Genomic DNA, 20,341 nt, shown 5'->3' with positions numbered 1-20,341 from the left:
TTAGAGGTAATTTTAAGCAAGTTTCTACTCCCATGTGACCTTTTAGACACCCTAAAAAGTGACTTTTCTAAGTTGTGCGAAAATTGAACTAGAAGACTTGAACTAAGTTGAAGACCTTCCTTTTCGAATGAGAGTTACCTTTCCCATTTTACCTTACTTTCCTTTTCAGTTTTAGAAACTTGAGAGAACTCACACTAGTGTCTTCTTAAGCAAGAAAGAGAGATTTTGGGGGTAATCACCCACTCTCCATTTTTGGAGACAGAAGAATTTCGCAAAGAAAAAGATAGATTTTTGGATTGAGAATTTGGCTAAGGGTAGAAAGAGAAGAACCGTGGAATTGGGCTGCTCATCCTCAACAAAACTAGCATACCTTTGGGTAGTTTAAGGTTGGTTCTATTTTTCTTATAATGTTTTCTCAATGCATGTGGTTTGAAAGAAATGTGGTGTAAAAGATTGTTTTTCGTGCCTGTATTTCTTGGAAATTTATTTGGTGTTTTATGCTTATGCCATGTATGTGTTTTGGGAGTAATCAGGACCTCCTACTCTTGGGAGAGAGGAGGGTCTTGTGGGTGGTAGAAGTGACAGCCCTTGAGTGAGAGGCTCTCGTTATGAGAGTGATCACAAGGGATTCTATGTGACCCTTGCTGCATGGCTTGTTTATGCATTGGGGGTCATAAGGAGGGAAATAAGGCATGAATGCCTTGGGGGGCATAAGGAATGTAAGGTTGTTACACTTGGTGTAATTGGTTTGCCATGAGGTGGCTATTTGTTTTACCATACTTGCAGTCTCCTCAGGGTACTTGGTCCACTACCACCCTTGAAAAGACATCACAATGTGGTGCAGTGTAGCCTTGGTTGGGAATGTGATTGTGGTTGTTTTCCCTTGTTTATTTGAGTTTGCATGTGTGTTACCTATCTAGGGCTTGGTTCTTCGAGCTCGAGGGTGGCTACTAGTTAGCCTAGGCTAGGAGGTGAGAACTCCATCCAGTCATATTCATGATTTTATTTGCAGGTTGTTGGAAGGAAAGGATTAGAGCAAGTGGAAAATTCGATGGAGTTATTTGTTGAAGAAATCTGATTTGGAATATTTTATTATTTTGTTTTAAAAGTCCCCATTTTTAATATTGAGAGACCCAATTGTAAAATAACGATAGTGTCTTGAAATGTAATTTAAAGAAATGAAATATGTTATTGCTATATTGCAAGAAAATGAAATGAATAAATCTGGAATTAGTCCTAAAGTTTTTTTGAACTTTAATATTTGTTGAATAGATAATATTTTGGAAAAAATAATAAATTTATTTTTTTCCTTAAATGCATGTGAAATAAATCAAGGAAATAAAGAAATGACGTAAGGATTGCATGTATGTTTCTTGAATATAAATGTTTCAGTAATTCCTGATTGCATGGTTAAAGTTAACGGAATCTCGATAAATAAAGTGCTCTTGGAATTTTATCTAAATCTATCATTTTATTAACTTGCAGAAAATAGAAATATAACATTTATTATAGTCATCTTTGAAGATTAATTTTAGATTTCCAGAATTAAATAGGTGCTATGTTAAGTTTGTTTTAAATCGATTAATTACTCTATTTTTGTAGATAGGAAAGTCATATCTAGATAGCCTAACTATTTCTTCTTGGCAACTCGGATATTATTAAAAAGGAATAATTTATACGATTTAATTTGTAGAAAATATCTAATATGTTTCATTTGTTCGGAATAAAAATAATTGCATGAAAGAAATTGCCCTAGACTCAATATTATAATATTTATATATATAAATATAAATAAATATACATTCAACTAATTTATATGCATGCACAAATGCACAAAGGAATTCATTTCTTAAAGTTAAACAAATAAACTTGTTGTTTAAAATATTTATATACAAATACTTATCTCTTTATATATATATATATATAAAATTTATCTCTTTTAAATAAACAAAAAAAAAAAGAATTAAATAAGTCATTTAAAAAAAAAAAAATATATATATATATATATATATATATATATATATATATATAATACGGGGGGGTTGGCTCGAGCCGAACCATTGTGCAATGCACAGTGGATGGCGGGGGCTGAACACTATGCACGACACAGTGGGTGGCCTTGGCCGATGCCACAGTGGGCGTCCACAGTGGATGGCCAAAGGGCCGCCACTATGGGCGACCATAGTGGGCACCGCCATTGTGGCCGTCCATAGTGAACGGCCCGAGGGTCGCCACTGTGGGCGTCCGCAGTGGTCGCCGCCACTGTGGTAACCCACAGTGAGCGGAGCCACCCCGGGGTCGCCGCCTACAACCTTTACACCTCCACCCCCTGTGTAAAAAAGATCTTCTTCGCCATTGTTGCCATTCGGCCCCCTACAAAAACAAAGCAACAAAAAAAAGAATGGGAGAAAACACTAGCCCGGTTAGGGCTAGGGTAAATAGTGGTAAGAAAAAAAAATAGAAGACTTATTTTATAATATAAAATGATGATTAGGGTTTGCATGGGTAGAACCCTAAAGCTTAAAAGAATAGTAATATTTATACATATATATATAGTTGTATAAATATATTGTGTTCTATAATTATATAAATATATATATGATTAAATATATATATATATATATATATTTATATAGGTGGAGTTGTCCCAAATTAAATATTAGTAAAGATAATATTTAATTTTAAATTTTAAATAGTTTAAAAGTGTTATGGATTAAACTATTTAATTTTAAAATTTAAATAGATGGAGATGATTTAAATATAATTTTGGAGAAATAATATTTAATTTTAATTTATTAAATTTAGTTGATTTAAATTAAACAATAAGGGAATTTTATTTTTATTGATCTAAAGGGTTTAATTTTTGACTCTCCTTAACATAGATGCATGTGGTTCAACCTGGTAGAGAAATATTCATTTGTGAATAAAATCGACCCTATTTGTTGGTTTAGTTTAATCTACTATTTAACTATTGTTAAGTAAAATATAGACACTTATAATACTAAGTGCTAGGACTAAATTAATTAGCTCCTAAAAGCAATTAATGATTATTGGAGATTAATTATACCTTCATCAATTATTTTAGAGAATGTCGATTTAATCAATCTATTGACTAGATTTGATGAGTTAATAAATTAACTCATTTAGTATTCCACAATTAAATTAAATTATTAAGAAAAGATGTATGAACAGGATGATGGGAACTTGATATTTATTAAATAATTGGTATCAGACCAAGTAATTTTATTAATGTCTATTTAGTGGAAATGGATCTAATTAAGTACTAATAGACGCAACTGAAATGGTAAGAACTATGAGTGAAATTATTATTACTCTTATAACATTTGTTCGTTCCACTTGTTAATAGGAATTATCATGATAGCATTTAATATCATTTAAGATTTCACTTGGAACAACTTGTTAAGATGTCTCAATTGGTTAAGCAATGGCTGCGTGTAACTTTAGTGTTTTAAAAATTTAGTGTTTTAAAAAAAAAATTGTTGGTTGTGTTTTGCCCAAAAGTTTGGGCATGACATTTTGGTATCAGAGCCCTAGGTTCATACACTGGTGAACATGGGCTACATTTGTAACTTAGTTGAAACCGAACTATGGCTTGAAGTATAACACCTAGGTGAAAACTTGCAAAATAACAAAGTGAAACATAAGTGAAAATTCTGGTAAATCAATAGATCAACATATATCAATTCAAGGGGTTCCAAGGGTCACTAAAAGCCCTAAAATTTGAACTTATTAGTCATAAGGATTATAGCATAATAAAACCCCAAGGGATGCGAAGATTTCAATTGTTATATGAATCATTTTTGGTGTTTAATAACGAAAGTTAGTACTTTTGTGCTTATGAGGTTATCATTCAATTGGAACCTAAGCGCAATAATTGCCCTAATCAAATCAAGTATGATGAGTTAATTCTTCAATAAAATAATCTTGATGATAACTAGAAGAATGCCATCCATCGAGATATGTTCTTGACATGGCAAGATAAGCAAGATAGTTAGACCTAAGATAAAGGCACAATAAACAAGATAAATAAGAATAAAGGCAGATCAAAATAAAATTTTAAGCTATGTAAAATTATGATGGTTAAAAAGATCAAGGCCGCCATAGGAGACAACAATGAAGGGGAGTTAAGAGGTACTCTTGCGAATAGTAGAAAGAAGCATTAACCTATCCTAATGACTAGGTACCTTAAGAATGTGATCATGTTAGATTTCTTAAAAAGAGCATTTGTTGGACAATGTTTGTAGCAATGTAGTGAAGCTAGAGTTGGATAACCTTGAAGATAAGAACTAAACTGATGTATGAGAATCCCCTTGATCAGAAAACCCTAGTAATACTATAGGTGAGTTAAATAAGGAGAAAGGAGGCATGCACTTCTTGGGTAAAAACACGTATTTACAATAAACCCTAAATTCATCTGTGGTTATATAATTGGGGAACAAGCAAGTTGTGAGGCCTCACCTCGACCCAGTCTGACATTCAGTGGATTTTATATTTAAACTATTATGGATACTTTATTTTGATGCTTTTTGAGACTTAGAACTTATATGATTTCAGGATTTGGGATAACATTGCTATGATTTGATGATTTTACTTATATGCTTTTGTGATAGAACACTACATGATTGTTAGATAAGATGATATTGCAATGATAGATGTCATTATTGAATTTGCAGGACTTTACTCTGAATATAGAACTATGATGTATGTTTAGCTTATGTGAATTGGGATGAAATTGCTTATGTGAATTTGCTTGATTAAAGATGTATTCAATCTGTGCAGTTGAAAATTGTATGCAAGTAATGATGTGCATTGTTATATTATTGAATTGTATTATATATGGATATTTGGAAGTACTGATGTGTAAATTGAGATGCGCAGGAAATTTACCATGTGACCATGGAAATTACGGAGAATCAAACCTAGACTTATGTATGCTCGTAAGCCAGGGTTTGTCTATTTGGAGAGACAACGCCCCGTTTGTGTTGTATTTTATTCGTAACAGTATATGTTGCATGAGTGTTAAGTGTTATTTAAAATTATTGTGTAAAAACCACAAGAGACAATTTCATGTTTTATTTTTGTAAAAGTGTTTTATTTGTGTCACTTGACACATGTGTGGATTTAAATTTAAATGTTTTATTTTGTCTCTTGGTGGGAAAGCGTTTAATTATAGTTCTTCTTAATAAAATAATGTGTTGTCATAAATACTTTGGGAATATAATATTTGGGGTGGTCAACTTATGTTTGACCCGAAAATAAACTTCAGAGGGGTTTAAAATGGGTTAAATGAACACCTAGGGGTAGTTTAATAGGGTTTCCTAAAGCCCATAAGGTATACCTAGGGGTTAGGGGTAATTTTAGGCAAGTTTCTACTTTATAATGATCTTTTTAATGCTTTAAAAATTGGTTTTTTTGAGTTGAGAGAAAATTGAAAATTAGAAGTTAAATCTAATCAGGATTTTTCCTTTTGGAAGGGGAGTCTTTTTGCATTTTTGTTTTTTTTCTTCTTTTTTGGTTTTTTTTTAGAAACTTGTGAGAACTCTGTGAGGGAGCTTCTTAAGCAAGATTTTTGAGAATTGGAGGGTAATCACCCACTCTCCATTTTTGGAGACAGAAGAAAATTTGAAAGGAAAATAATGTTATGGAATAGAAAAATTGATTAAGGGTAGAAGGAAAAAGATTTGTGGATTGGGCAGCTCTTCATCAAATATCATAAAACCTTTGGGCAGATTAAGGTTGGTTTCAGTTATTCATTTTAATGTCTTCTTCTTGTTTATGTATGGAAGTTGTTGGTGTAAGAAATCTATGTTCTTGAAAGTTTGTGTTAGAAAACCTTTTGGTATTTTTGCTTTATGAATTATTGTGATTTGGGAGTTTTCTCAAGATCTCTTACTCTTGGGAGAGAAGAGGATCTTGAGGGTGGTAGCAGTGACAACCCTCGAGTGAGAGACTCTCTTTGAGAGCGATCACAAGGGATCTTTGTGTGACCCTTGCTGCATGGCCTGTTTGTGCAATGGGGGTCATAAGGAGGGATATAAGGCTAGAATGCCTTTGGGGGGCATAAGGAATAAGGGGTTGAGATTCTTGATATTATTATTGTGCTATGAGGTGGCTTCTTGTTTATTTCATACTTGCAGTTCTCCTCAGGGAATTGGTCCACTACCACCCATTGAAAATGTTCATCACCAAAGTGTGGTGTTGTGAAAGCCAAGTTGGGAATGTGTCTGGAATATCTGTATGCATTGCTTTCTATGTGTTTGCTTGTTTGTTACCCGTCTAGGAATTGGTTCTCCGAGCTCGGGGGTGGCTACCAGTTAGCCTAGGCTGGGAGGTGAGCACTCCGTGGTCATATTTGTGTTTTCTATTATGCAGGAAAGTCAGGAGAAAGAGAATAGGAACCATGAAAAGACACAGAAGATTATTATTGAAGATACTTAAATTCAGTTGCAGATATTTGTTTAAATTTGTTATAGAAGTATGCCTCATTCATAGAAAAGAGAAGCAAGTTGTAATTATTGAAAATAGACTTGAAGTTTTATTGTTGTGGCTATTCAAGAAACATCCTGTAAATTGGTAGTATATCTTAGAGTTGTTAAAGAAAGAAAAAGAAAAGCTTGTTTTATTTCTACTTCTGGTTTTTAGTAAAAGAAAATTTATTTTGAGTTGCATACAAAAGCTTCTTTGTATTATGGAAAAGAAAGAGAATAGATTTCATTTAAATTTTATCTATATTTTACTTGTGGCAAATAGGAGTTTATTTATGCTGAAAGATCTTAAATATTTTAAAGAAAAAAAAAGATGTTTTATGTAAATATTTTATTAGGGGAAAAATCAATGAATCTTTTTATTCTAGAGAAGTATATTGTATTTCTTAAAATGTATTTCTAAATTGTATTTTAGTTAGTGTTGATTAAAAAACACTTATTATATATATATATATATATATATATATATATATATAAAAATTTATATATATATATATATATATATATATATATATATATATGTTTCTGAATTAATTTAATGCTTTTCCTTTGTTATATTAATTTAAAATTGTTGCATGTAAATCTCTTTTTAAAAAAAACATATATATATATATATATATATATATATATATTGAAATATTTACACCCTTTTTAACTATGATTATAAATTTATATAAATATAAATAAATATATATATATATATATTTATATATATTATATTTAAAAAATAAATAAATTAAATTTAAAAAAAAAAAATAGGAGAATTGTTTTTGGGTCCACGCGGACCCCACTATGTGTACGCACAGTGAGGGCCGCGCGGCGCCCACTGTGTGCACACATAGTGGAGCCGCTTCGGCTCCCACTGTGTGGACACACAGTGGATGGCCACGGCCGCCACTGTGTGGCCACACAATGGGGAGCCGCTAGCGGCGCCCACTGTGTGGACACCCAATGGTGCCGCGGCGCCCACTGTGCGCCCACACAGTGGCACCACGGCCCTCCCTGCCTCCAACTTCCATAACCTGCACAAGAAAAAAGACATTGCTGCCTTGGGGTCTTCAGTCCAGCAAAAAAAAAAAATTGTCTGTTAAAAAAAGATATGGGTTAAACCCTAGCCCAGGTGGGGCTAGGGCAAATGGATTTTAAAAAAATGATATGATAATTAGATTTGATAATATATATATATGAGAAAATAGAACCCTAATTAGGGTTGGGGATATATGGATTAATATTTAGAAAGATATTATGTTTTTGAATTAGAATTAAAATATTTAAAATATATGTAATATATATATATATATATATATGTATCTATATATATATATGGATATATATATATATATATATTTATATGTATATATATAAATTCTGGTCATAATTTGGATTAAGTATTTAATTATAAATATATATATATATATATATATATATATTTATATAATTCTGGTTATAATTTGAAGCAAGTAAAGTGAAATAAATAAATTATCGGAGGTAAGCCTAGCTTTTATAATTTTAAATGTATTTAATAATGTCCCGTGTAATTTAATTAGAGTATTTAAAATTTAAATTGGATGTTTAGACTATATGTCTTATTGGAGATTAAATTAATTTTTCCTCTCCTATTCCTTTAGCGTGATTGATTTAATAAGCCTAATGGCTAGGTATCTCGAGGAGATAAAATTAAACCAGTTAGTTTTTCCGCAAATAATATTTAACAATCTATCGATGCTTGGTTCGTCTCAGAGCTAGATCGAATTTAATTATGAAAATTTCTATATCGCTTGTCGTGTGAGTGAACTTGTTAATTAATTAGTATGTTTTAAAAAAAAAATTTGTTCCGTTTTTGCCCTAAATTTTGGGCATGACACAAGTAAAACCTCAACTAGTTCCTTTATGAGAAGATAATCTTGGAGAAAGTAAATAATGGAAGAGAGAGTAGAGTTGATTTAGGAATCATACAAAAATCCCCATTGAAGCACAAGGAGTGTAAAAGTATTAGGATCCTATAATCTAGAAATGTGTAACTAGTTGTTGTTCAGAAACTAAGAAAGAAAGTGCAACCCAATCATGGTTAGTCGCTAGGTACAAGATAGTATGTAACACAATTTAACTACTAGGGACAATCGAAGAAGCTTTGTAAATTTTGGCATTCAAGTGTGAAAGTATGCGAAAACCATTAAGTATGGATGAAGCAACATGCGGATGGAAATGGCTTATGGAAAGATAGTATAGCAGTATTTTAATACCAAAGTTTTAATGAAAGATCAGTTGGCAGTATATAATCTTTTATGGGAACAATGATAAGGAGCCAAACTAGGTGGCTAGCTATGGGAGAACTTGGAAATTTTGGGAGTCTTAAGACATTGGTAATTATTGGACATCCTTATGTTATACCGTAATTGGGTAACTGGATATTAGGATGGTAAGATGGTTGATTTAGATTGAAGAGATCAAAGGTTGTGATATGTCGAAGTTGGTTAGTAAGAAAATATAAATAATTAATATGGAATGAGATAACTTTCCTTTTACTAAATTTTAATTAAAAGGATGGGTGTTGGTCACTTTCGAGTGCACACCCCCTTGATTTTATAATTGCATAAGTGAAATAGGAGAGAATAAGTTCACTCTCCAAGTGGTTTGAATTATGTCCTGAAATGTGTGGGTAGAAATTGTTGTCAACCATTATCGACCCTACTTGACAATAAATCCACCCCGAATGGCTCTTAACCATAAATGTTAGTAATTTGGCAACAAGCTCCTACCTAATGAAGGCAAGTGAATGTTAGAGGTGAAATATAAGAAGCTAACATAAGGTGCTAAGAAAACAAATGATGTCCCTAGTAAAATTATATGATTACATTATACAACCCTAAGTGGTTTTAAGTAAACAAGTGTCAAATTTGTACTGAACTATCAACCGAGTGCGTAAGACATGAAAGTGTCGATACTTGAACTACCACATAACATTGAATCAAGGTTTAGCATATTAAGGTAAGTAATAGAAGTCAAAGAAGAATGGATGGAGAATGGTAGAGTTAGTGCAATCACCTATTAGATATAATTAAGGATGTTAATAACCCTAAATAGATAATCGGAAAGTGTTGCTGGTAATAGTAAGCACATGAAGGTTAAAATGGAACATGATCTATAAAACAAAAAACAAAAAAATGAATGCGATATCGTGTATAAGAATGTATTTCATAAATCGATAAAGGATTTTAAAGAATCTAAAATCTCAAGAGTCTAATAATCACTTCCTAACACACTCAGGATGCGTGATCTTGGGTGATGTGTTGCGGTTACTCCCTATAGCATGGCTAGAATGGTCATCTTGTTTCGAGTTTGATTCAACATTAATTTTGATTTTCTTTGAAAAGTATATTGTGACACTGGGGCTAGAAATTTCTTTTTATTTATTTTGTTTATGAAGAGAGGACCACTAAATTTATTTTTCTTTTTATATGAACTATGGCACTTGCCATGTTTCTAGTTTTAATATTTTTCAATTGCTGGCATTTTTCTTCTTTTTATTGGACTTGGCAGAAGTAACTTGTATTTTTGAAAGGTGTCAAGTGGTCATTTTGATGGTTGATATAACTAGCCCTAGTGATATGATTTGTGTAATATCTATCATGTTCATGGAACCACTGATAGCATGTTAAGGGACAATACCGCAAGGAGTGAAATTAGGCACAAGAATTAACAAAGAATGTGTTTTATCAGATTAAGATAAAGGAAGGAATGTCCTCCTAAGTAAAATTAATTGCAAGTAATCTGAAAAAGAAAATTTATAACAATAGTGTGACCTAGACCTAATGAATTGCAAAAGTAATGATTGTCGACTGGTAAATTTGGCATGGGTATGGAGATGATTTCAGGGATGATATCTAAAATAAGTTTTAATAACTTCCATCACTCCCTTGGAATGGGATTGTTGTGTACCTTAATGTTTGGAAATGGCGAATGATGCTCCCTATTAAACTTAAACCTTGGAGCCTAGAAATATAAAAACATTTTAATCCCTAGTGGTAGAAAACTACCCTATATAAGGGCGGAATTGAAGAACCTAAATTTGCTTTTGCCTTGTCACCTAAGAAAGTTGCAAGAAATTATGCACTTAGGATGATTTTGCGAATATTATATTAACACCCTAATGAGGTGCCTCGAATGTAGAATAAGTAGGTTCATTGTGGTTAAGTGTGATGTCAATTTTGTTAAGTAACATGCATGGACAAGAATACAGTAGGATAAACATGCTTTTAAACAAATCCTAAACAAAGTAGAACTCCTACAAAATTCAATATGTGTGACCTTGATCTGGAGGGTGCAATAATGTAAGTTGTTGAAAGATAGAACATTGTAAAAACCTACTTAAGAATCGAAGGGAAATGTAATAAAAAATATGAAGAATTTTAAACTTGTGAAGATAGTAAGTTAATTACAATAATAAGTTAATTTTGGTATTTCATCCTTCTAGTAGGCAAGGTAAAAGTTTGAGTAACTTATGGAAATGGAGGGAAATGTTATGTCCCTACTTCGAAATTCTACTCATGTGACTTCCAAGAGTAAGTTGAACTCTAGGGGAGGAGGATGTAAGGCCTTCCCCAAACCATGTTTGACCTATTAATAAATACTTTATAATTCAATAGAATAGACTGTGTTAGATAGATAGATTGGTGAGAAAGGTAATTGAACCAAGTTATAGAGTTATTGCACCTTGTGGTGTACATTTTGATATTTTATGAATTTGAAATCCTAAAAGATCCATTGATTGGACAATCTTGATTTAATGTATGTCAGCTATGTCTGGATGTAGAACGTATATGATTTTGTGATTTGATAACATTGATGAATGTTGATACTTAATTTATATGCTTTATGATAAAGAACTCTATATGATTCTAGAATAGGATAAATTGGAGATGATGTATGTCATTATTGGATTTGTAGGACTTTATTATGATGATAGAATTAAGATGTATGTTTTATGTGTGGACCAAAATTATGAGAATTGTGATAATTGTTTATGTGGATTTAATTGGATATGAGATATATTGAATTGTTCAAATGTAAATTGTATGCGAAGTGTTTGATGTGTATTCTAATTCATGTGTTTAATATTATATGAGGTTATTGGAAAATTACTAATGTGTATTTGAGTGGCACAGGAAAAGATATTCATGTGACCATGGAAATATTACAGAGAACCAAACCTAGACCTATGTATGTTCGTAAAACCAGGGTTTGTCTATTTGGAGAGACAACACCCTGTTTGTGTTGTATTTTATTCGTAACAGTAAATGATGCATGTGTGTTAAGTGTTATTTAATTGATTTATGTAAAATCCGCAAGAGACACAATTTCATGTATAAATTTGTAAAAGTATTTTCTTTGTGTCACTTGACACATGTGGATTTATGTTAAATTTTTTTAAAATTTGTCTCTTGGTGGGAATTGTTTAACTATAGCTTTTTCAATTAATGTGATGTGATTTCCATAAATGCCTTGGGTAAAAAATCTTTGGGATGGTCAACATAGGTTTGACCCGAAAATAAACTTCGGAGGGGTTAAAAAAGGGTTAAATGGACACCTAGGGGTAGTTTAATAGGATTTCCTAAAGCCCATAAGGTATACCTAAGGGTTAGAGGTAATTTTAGGCAAGTTTCTACTCCCATGTGACCTTTTAGACACCCTAAAAAGTTACTTTTCTAAGTTATGCAAAAATTAAACTAGAAGACTTGAACTCAGTTGAAGATCTTCCTTTTCGAATAAGAGTTACCTTTCCCATTTTACCTTACTTTCCTTTTTAGTTTTAGAAACTTGAGAGAACTCACACTAGTGTCTTCTTAATCAAGAAAGAGAGATTTTGGGGGTAGTCACCCACTCTCCATTTTTGGAGATAGAAGAATTTTGCAAAGAAAAAGATAGATTTTTGGATTGAGAATTTGGCTAAGGGTAAAAAGAGAAGAACCATGGAATTGGGCTGCTCATCCTCAACAAAACTAACATACCTTTGGGCAATTTAAGGTTGGTTCTATTTTGCTTATAATGTTTTCTTAATGCATGTGGTTTGAAAGAAATGTGGTGTAAAAGATTTTTTTTCGTGAATGTATTTCTTGGAAATTTATTTGGTGTTTTATGCTTATGCCATGTATGTGTTTTGGGAGTAACCAAGACCTCCTACTCTTGGGAGAGAGGAGGGTCTTGTGGGTGGTAGAAGTGACAACCCTCAAGTGAGAGGCTCTCATTATGAGATTGATCACAAGGGATTCTATGTGACCCTTGTTGCATGGCTTGTTTATGCATTGGGGGTCATAAGGAGGGAAATAAGGCATGAATGCCTTGGGGGGCATAAGGAATGTGGGGTTGTTACGCTTGGTGTAATTAGTTTGCCATGAGGTGGCTATATGTTTTGGTTCACCATGAGTTGGCTATTTGTTTTACCATACTTGTAGTCTCCTCAGGGTACTTGGTCCACTACCACCCTTGAAAAGACATCGCAATGTGGTGCAGTGTAGCCTTGGTTGGGAATGTGATTGTGGTTGTTTTCCCTTGTTTATTTGAGTTTGCATGTGTGTTACCTGTCTAGGGCTTGGTTCTCCGAGCTCGGGGGTGGCTACTAGTTAGCGTAGGCTGGAAGGTGAGCACTCCATGGTCATATTCTTGATTTTATTTGCAGGTTGTTGGAAGGAAAGGATTAGGACAAGTGGAAAATTCGATGGAGTTATTTTTTGTAGAAATCTGATTTGGAATATTTTATTATTTTGTTTTAAAAGTCCCATTTTTAATATTGAGAGACCCAATTGTAAAATAACGATAGTGTCTTTAAATGTAATTTAAAGAAATGAAATATTTTATTGCTATATTGCAAGAAAATGAAATGAATAAATCTGGAATTAGTCCTAAAGTTTTTCTAAACTTTAATATTTGTTGAATAGATAATATTTTGGAAAAAACAATAAATTTATTTTTTTCCTTAAATGCATGTGAAATAAATCAAGGAAATAAAGAAATGATGTAAGGATTGCATGTATGTTGCTTGAATATAAATGTTTCAGTAATTCCTGATTGCATGGTTAAAGTTAAAGGAATCTTGATAAATAAAGTGCTCTTGGAATTTTATCTAAATCTGTCATTTTATTAACTTGCAGAAAATAGAAATATAACGTTTATTATAGTCATCTCTAAAGATAAATTTTAGATTTCTAGAATTAAATAGGTGCTATGTTAAGTTTGTTTTAAATCGATTAATTACTCTATTTTTGCAAATAGGAAAGCCATATCTAGATAGCCTAACTATTTCTTCTTGGCAGCTAGGATATTATTAAAAAGGAATAATTTATACGATTTAATTTGTAGAAAATATCTAATCTGTTTCACTTGTTTGGAATAAAAATAATTGCATGAAAGAAATTGTCCTAGACTCAATATTATAATATTTATATATATAAATATAAATAAATATACATTCAACTAATTTATGTGCATGCACAAATGCATAAGGGAATTCATTTCTTAAAGTTAAACAAATAAACTTGTTGTTTAAAACATTTATATACAAATACTTATCTCTTTATATATATATATATATATATATATATATATATATATATATATATATATATATATATATATATATATATATATATATATATATATATATATATATATATATATATATAATTTAGCTCTTTTAAATAAACAAAAAAAAATATAATTAAATAAGTCATATTTTAAAAAATAAAAAAGAAAAAAAAGAAAAAAAAATATAATACGGGGGGGTCGGCTCGAGCTGAACCACTATGCATGTCACAGTGGGCGGCCTTGGCCAGCGCCACTATGGGTGTCCACAGTGGACGACCCAAGGGCCGCCACTGTGGGTGACCACAGTGGGCACCACCATTGCGGCCATCCACAGTGAACGGCCCGAGGGCCGCCACTTCAGGCATCCGCAGTGGTCACCGCCACTATGGTAACCCACAATGAGTGGAGCCACCCCGGGGTCGCCGCCTACAACCTTTACACCTTCGCCCCTTGTGTAAAAAAGATCGCCTTCGCCATTCTTGCCATTCGGCCCCCTGCAAAAACAAAGCAACAAAAAAAAAATGGGAGAAAACCCTAGCCCGGTTAGGGCTAGGGTAAATAGTGGTAAGAAAAAAAAAAATAGAAAACTTATTTTATAATATAAAATGACGATTAGGGTTTGCATGGGTAGAACCCTAAAGCTTAAAAGTATATATATATATATATATATATATATATATATATATATATATATATATATATATATATATATATATATATATATATATATATATAGTTATATAGTTATATATATAGTTGTATAAATATATTGTGTTCTATAATTATATAAATATATATATGATTATATATATATATATATGTGTGTGTGTGTGTGTGTGTGTGTGTGTGGAGTTGTCCCAAATTAAATATTAGTAATGATAATATTTAATTTTGAATTTTAAATAGTTTAAAAGTGTTATGGATTAAACTATTTAATTTTAAAATTTAAATTAATGGAGATGATTTAAATATAATTTTTGAGAAAGAATATTTAATTTTAATTTATTAAATTTAGATGATTTAAATTAAACAATAAGGGAATTTTATTTTTATTGATCTAAAGGGTTTAATTTTTGACTCTCCTTAACATAGATGCATGTGGTTCAACCTGGTAGAGAAATATTCATTTGTGAATAAAATCGACCCTATTTGTTGGTTTAGTTTAATCTACTGTTTAACTATTATTAAGTAAAATATAGACACTTATAATACTAAGTGCTAGGACTAAATTAATTAGCTCCTAAAAGCAATTAATGACTATTGGAGATTAATTATACCTTCGTCAATTATTTTAGAGAATGTTGATTTAATCAATCTATTGACTAAATTTGATGAGTTAATAAATTAACTCATTTAGTATTCCATAATTAAATTAAATTATTAAGAAAGGATGTATTAACAGGATGATGGGAACTTGATATTTATTAAATAATTGGTATCAGACAAAGTAATTTTATTAATGTCTATTTAGTGGAAATGGATCTAATTAAGTACTAATAGATGCAACTGAAATGATAAGGACTATGAGTGAAATTATTATTACTCTTATAACATTTGTTTGTTCCGCTTGTTAATAGGAATTATCATGATAGCATTTGATATCATTTAAGATTTTGCTTGGAACAACTTGTTAAGATGTCTCAACTGGTTAAGCAATGGTTGCGTGTACATTTAGTGTTTTAAAAAAAAAATTGTTGCTTGTGTTTTGCCCAAAAGTATGGGCATGACATTAGATGTAGGAAAGCTCATAGTCCCTGGGGTTTTCATGGATGTAGATTTGTTAACCCAGAGTGCACACAATTATGACCCTGTGGCTAAATGTATCAAGAATGTGAATGGAAGAGCCTTAATTGAGATTAATGACAATGAATTTAGGAAAGTGTTTAAGCTCAATGAAGTGTCTAATTATTTAGAGCCCATAAATTTTGATACACTGGTCCAGGTTTACAATATACAAATGGATCATCTCAGGAGTGGCGCTTTGAAGGAGTTTTTTGTCAAAATAGGAGGGTTAACTGTTGTAGGCCCTAGTACAATGGAGCCTTTCTCCCTAAATTTGTTTACTCTAAGGGCTAAAGGCATGTATTGGTCACTATGTCAGATTTTTAGGGAAGATGCTGAAACCACCATGCCGACTCATTACATGTTAATGATAGCATAGATTCTAAACCCCTGTCTGGCAGTAACCTTTGATTATGCACCTTACCTCACTAATGCAATTCATGTAGGGCTGGTGGGTATAAAAAGTGGTAAGGTGGATAGACCATTTGGATGGTACTCCCTTCTCATGCACATGTTTTTATTTAAAGGTGTTGATTACATTGTTGGTGAAATGGATCTAGTTAAGGAGAAGGATGGTAAAGAGATTATTGTACAACTATGGACCACCATTTTGTCCTGGGACAGAGAGGATGCCAACTACCTAAACTTTGACATATGCTTTGCATCTAAGATTAAGATTCTCTTATGTTTAGAGAACCCTACGATCCCCAAAGCTCTCTTAGAATTCCTTAGGCCAAAGGAATTTGTTGAGCATCAAGATCATGCACAATTGGGGTGACATATACTTATACCCTATCTCTACAGTTTTTTCAGAGTTTATGGTTTCAGAGGAACTCCATATTTATTGCCTTATCAAAGATAGGAATTGCAGAGGTCCTAAGGAAAATTGGAGGTGTGCAAGAGGCAGAGCTAACGAATAGAGGAAAAGGGACTATTTTCCCAACTATCACCTTGGCCCATCAATTTATGATTACCAAGGGTGGTTGGAAATACTTTGATGACTTCTTTCAACCATACAGGTTGCCTACTGTAGTAATAAGGTTTGTTGATCCTAAGGATTTTTTCAATGGCATGTTCAGGAAGAGAGTAGTATGTAAAGGTAGGCCACACTAATTCCATTTCCCAGAGGATTTAATTAGAAATGAGTTCAATTTGGATGAGGAGGAATTGAGGAAAGAAAAGTGGGTGGCATACAAAAAGGCTCTAGATTTTATTCGTCAATTTGATAGTAGTTATGACCCTCTATCTAGCTTTAATCCTTTTGAGGAAATGATCAAATTCTTAATTCTTTATTTTCAATATTTAATGGAAACTTTGAAGGAAAAGAGGGAAGCTATAATAAGAGATAATCCTGATAAGGCGAAGATGGTTCTAGCCAAACCTGCCTTTGCTAAGGCCATCCCTCCGGGCAATTATGTAATGCATAAGAGGTCAAAATATAGTGTGTTGATGCCAGTAACAGGTGAGCCCTCTACTTCAAGAGGGAAGAGAACAATTGAAGATGTTAGTGACATCCAAGACTTCCCTAAAAGGAAAAGGGTGGTGAAGGAAGTGCAAACAAGTGAGTCTCTATACTCTCCATCTCAATCCTCTATCCATATAGGAGATGAACAGGCAGTAGCAGAACAATTGTTGCAATTAGGGAGTCTTGGAGAAATTGCTTGCACATATGAGGAGACAAAAGAGGGGATGCCACACGAGCCACCTACTACCAAAATGAACTTAACTATAGATGAGTTCAAAGGTAAAGAGATAGAACCTATTGTCAAGCAAGCTAGTGAGGAGTTCTTGGCTGATAGCAATTTTGTCATGATAGGGGCCTTCCTGCAATTTCTCTGGAAGCAAAACATAGAGCAATTCAAGGCAAGGTGTGAAAAGAGGAAGAGTGAGAAGCCTCACAAAGATGCAACTTTGGTGGAGGAAGAAGTAAAGCAATAAATGACTGCAGAATTTAAAGCCATCACTCCTAAAGCTAGAAGAGAAATGGTGTCAAAGGCTAGTTTTTTAATCCTCCCTGAATGGGATACAACAGATGCTTTGGTACTTGAAGAAGTCAAAAAAGAAACCAAGCCTATGGAGGGAGTGACATTCAACAAGGATAATTCTACTTTGGTCATGTGGTCCTTAAAGAGGGATGAGAGTAGAAGAACAAAGGATACCTCAAAATCCAATTTCCTAGGAGGTATGATTGTTAAAAGAGTCCAAGGTAGAGGAGTAGTGGAAGCTGCTAGCATAGTTCTAGAAACTGCAAAATTTAGTTTGGCAGTGGCTGAGAAAGAAGCAATGGAAAGAGTTGATCTCCAAGTGAAAATAGAAAGAGTTCTAAAGGCTTACAATGAAGCCAAGAAAGAGGTAGCCAACAGGGACAGTATTATTGCTAGACTATAGAGTCAATTGGCAGGATAACACCAAGGAGGTGAATCCTCTACTCTGATGAATGCATCTTCTCCAGCAAGACCTCCACCCACCATTCCTATTGTGGAATTTCCTCCTTCTCCTATGCCTTCTGGTTTTCAACCAACTAAGACCATTCAACATGAATTAGAGAAGTTAAAACAGGTTCAAGCCCTGTTTGCAAATAAATATGAAGAGAAGGTAAAGGCCACAATTTTGAGTTTTGCTGATACAGTAGAAGCCCCCATTAAGCACACTAATATGAAAAGAATTTTGGATACTTTGAGTGAGTTGAATGAAGACAAGGCTATACTAGAGCCGATTTTAGAGAAGTGGATGCCTAGGGAAATGGATGTAAAACTTATGTGTGCATCCTATGATCAGGTAGGGTCTGATGCCATTATTAAAACCACATGTGAATCAGCAAAAGGAATGGCCAAGCTAGTGGAAGGAAGAGCCAGTGTAGAGAGGAAGGCTAACTTATACAGGAAGGAATATACTGAGCATAAATTTGAAATGTTTCCTGGGGGTTTTGTTAGCCCAAATCAGTTGAAGGACAAACAAGTATGGCTTGATGAGCTAGGAGTTAACTTGTCTTTCAGGGTGAATGCAATCAGCAATAAAGATGACACATCTTTGTTTGTTAAGACAATTCAAGAAATAGAAAAGATAGTCACTATGGCTTTTTGGAAGTAGAGGTTAGGAAAGTGAGAAACTCTTGGAAAAGGCTAGTTAAATTGAAGAAGAAAATTGTTAGCTACTCATGGCCTGATGATGACATGTTTCAAGAGTGGACCAAAAAGTATGCGGCGCAAGAAGAGGAAATCCGAGAATAGTTAGAAGATGCTGCAGTGGAGCAACAAATGAAAAGGCCGCTGAGACTGAAAAGGACTTGTAACTGATTTTTGAAGGAAATTGCGATTGTAACAAATTATCCTTAGGTATGTTTGAAGCTTGTTTTGCATCCATGTTGTTATAAATGGATACCAGGAATTGGAAAATGGGATCACAAGAATTTTGTAAAGAAACTCTGTAGAAATATATCTCGGTTTGTTTGTTTCTATTACACATAATACTTTTAGTTATGTAAGATTTTTTCAAAATGAATATCAATATATAGATCAAAACCTTTCGAGCCTAAAACCTGTGTTGTCTTCTGTTGTGCTTTTAGTAATTTACTGGTTTCATTTGAGTAGTCTAGGGTTATTCAGCTGAACATGGATTGTAATGCAATCTTTATGGATATGTTCTCAGCTTTTCTCTTCAGGAGAGGAATTAAATATGCATGAAACATCTCTGTTATTAGATTATTTGTTTGAAACTTTGAATTTGATAAACAGTGTCTAGTTTAACAAGAAAATAACTCTTATACATGTCAGGCATGTATAGGGTTAATAAAAGCCAAAGTGATGAGATGTATGGGGATGTTTTAAATTTTGGAATCCTTGCTTGATTTAGATGACTCTGTAGCCTAGATAAGGCACTGGTATCAGTTGTGTTTTTCTTTCTATTTTCCTTGGGCATCAATACTGAAAATGAGTATAAGTATTTCCTTTAATGTTTCAGTTTTATTAAGGTGATGAAATCCATAGGTTTTTAGCATTGGTTTACTATGGATCTCGAATTCTAAAGTGTGAAATTTTTCATAGAAGGTATACCCACCTGAGCTTTGGATAAGTTTGAAGTGTAGAAGGTTTTGTTGAAACCTTGTTATATGTTATTCTGGAGTTCTAATTTTCTTGTTGTCCTCTTCATATGCAAACAAAGTTCATTATATTTCTTACAGGGAGGACAAAAGTGAATCAAAATTTGAGAACAACAAAAGTGGTGACTCTATTGGGGATAAGTCATAGTGTGTATCTATGTTGCAGATTGGTGCTTGAATTAGTTCGGAAGTTTGTTTGGATATCTATGTGTTTGTGGCAGATTGCATTATCTCTCATTTGTGCTATCCTTTTCTTTGAAAATCCTCCTGATTTTTTAAATCTTTGCAAGAGATTTGTCAAAACTTGTTTTCTTATTTCCCCACATTTTGTGTGGGTGGTGACTCTGACAAGTATAAACATTGCTATTTGAAT

The sequence above is a fragment of the Cryptomeria japonica genome, chromosome 5 (assembly GCF_030272615.1).
Source record: "Cryptomeria japonica chromosome 5, Sugi_1.0, whole genome shotgun sequence".
Classification (NCBI taxonomy): domain Eukaryota; kingdom Viridiplantae; phylum Streptophyta; class Pinopsida; order Cupressales; family Cupressaceae; genus Cryptomeria; species Cryptomeria japonica.
This window is presented reverse-complemented; position numbering follows the sequence as displayed.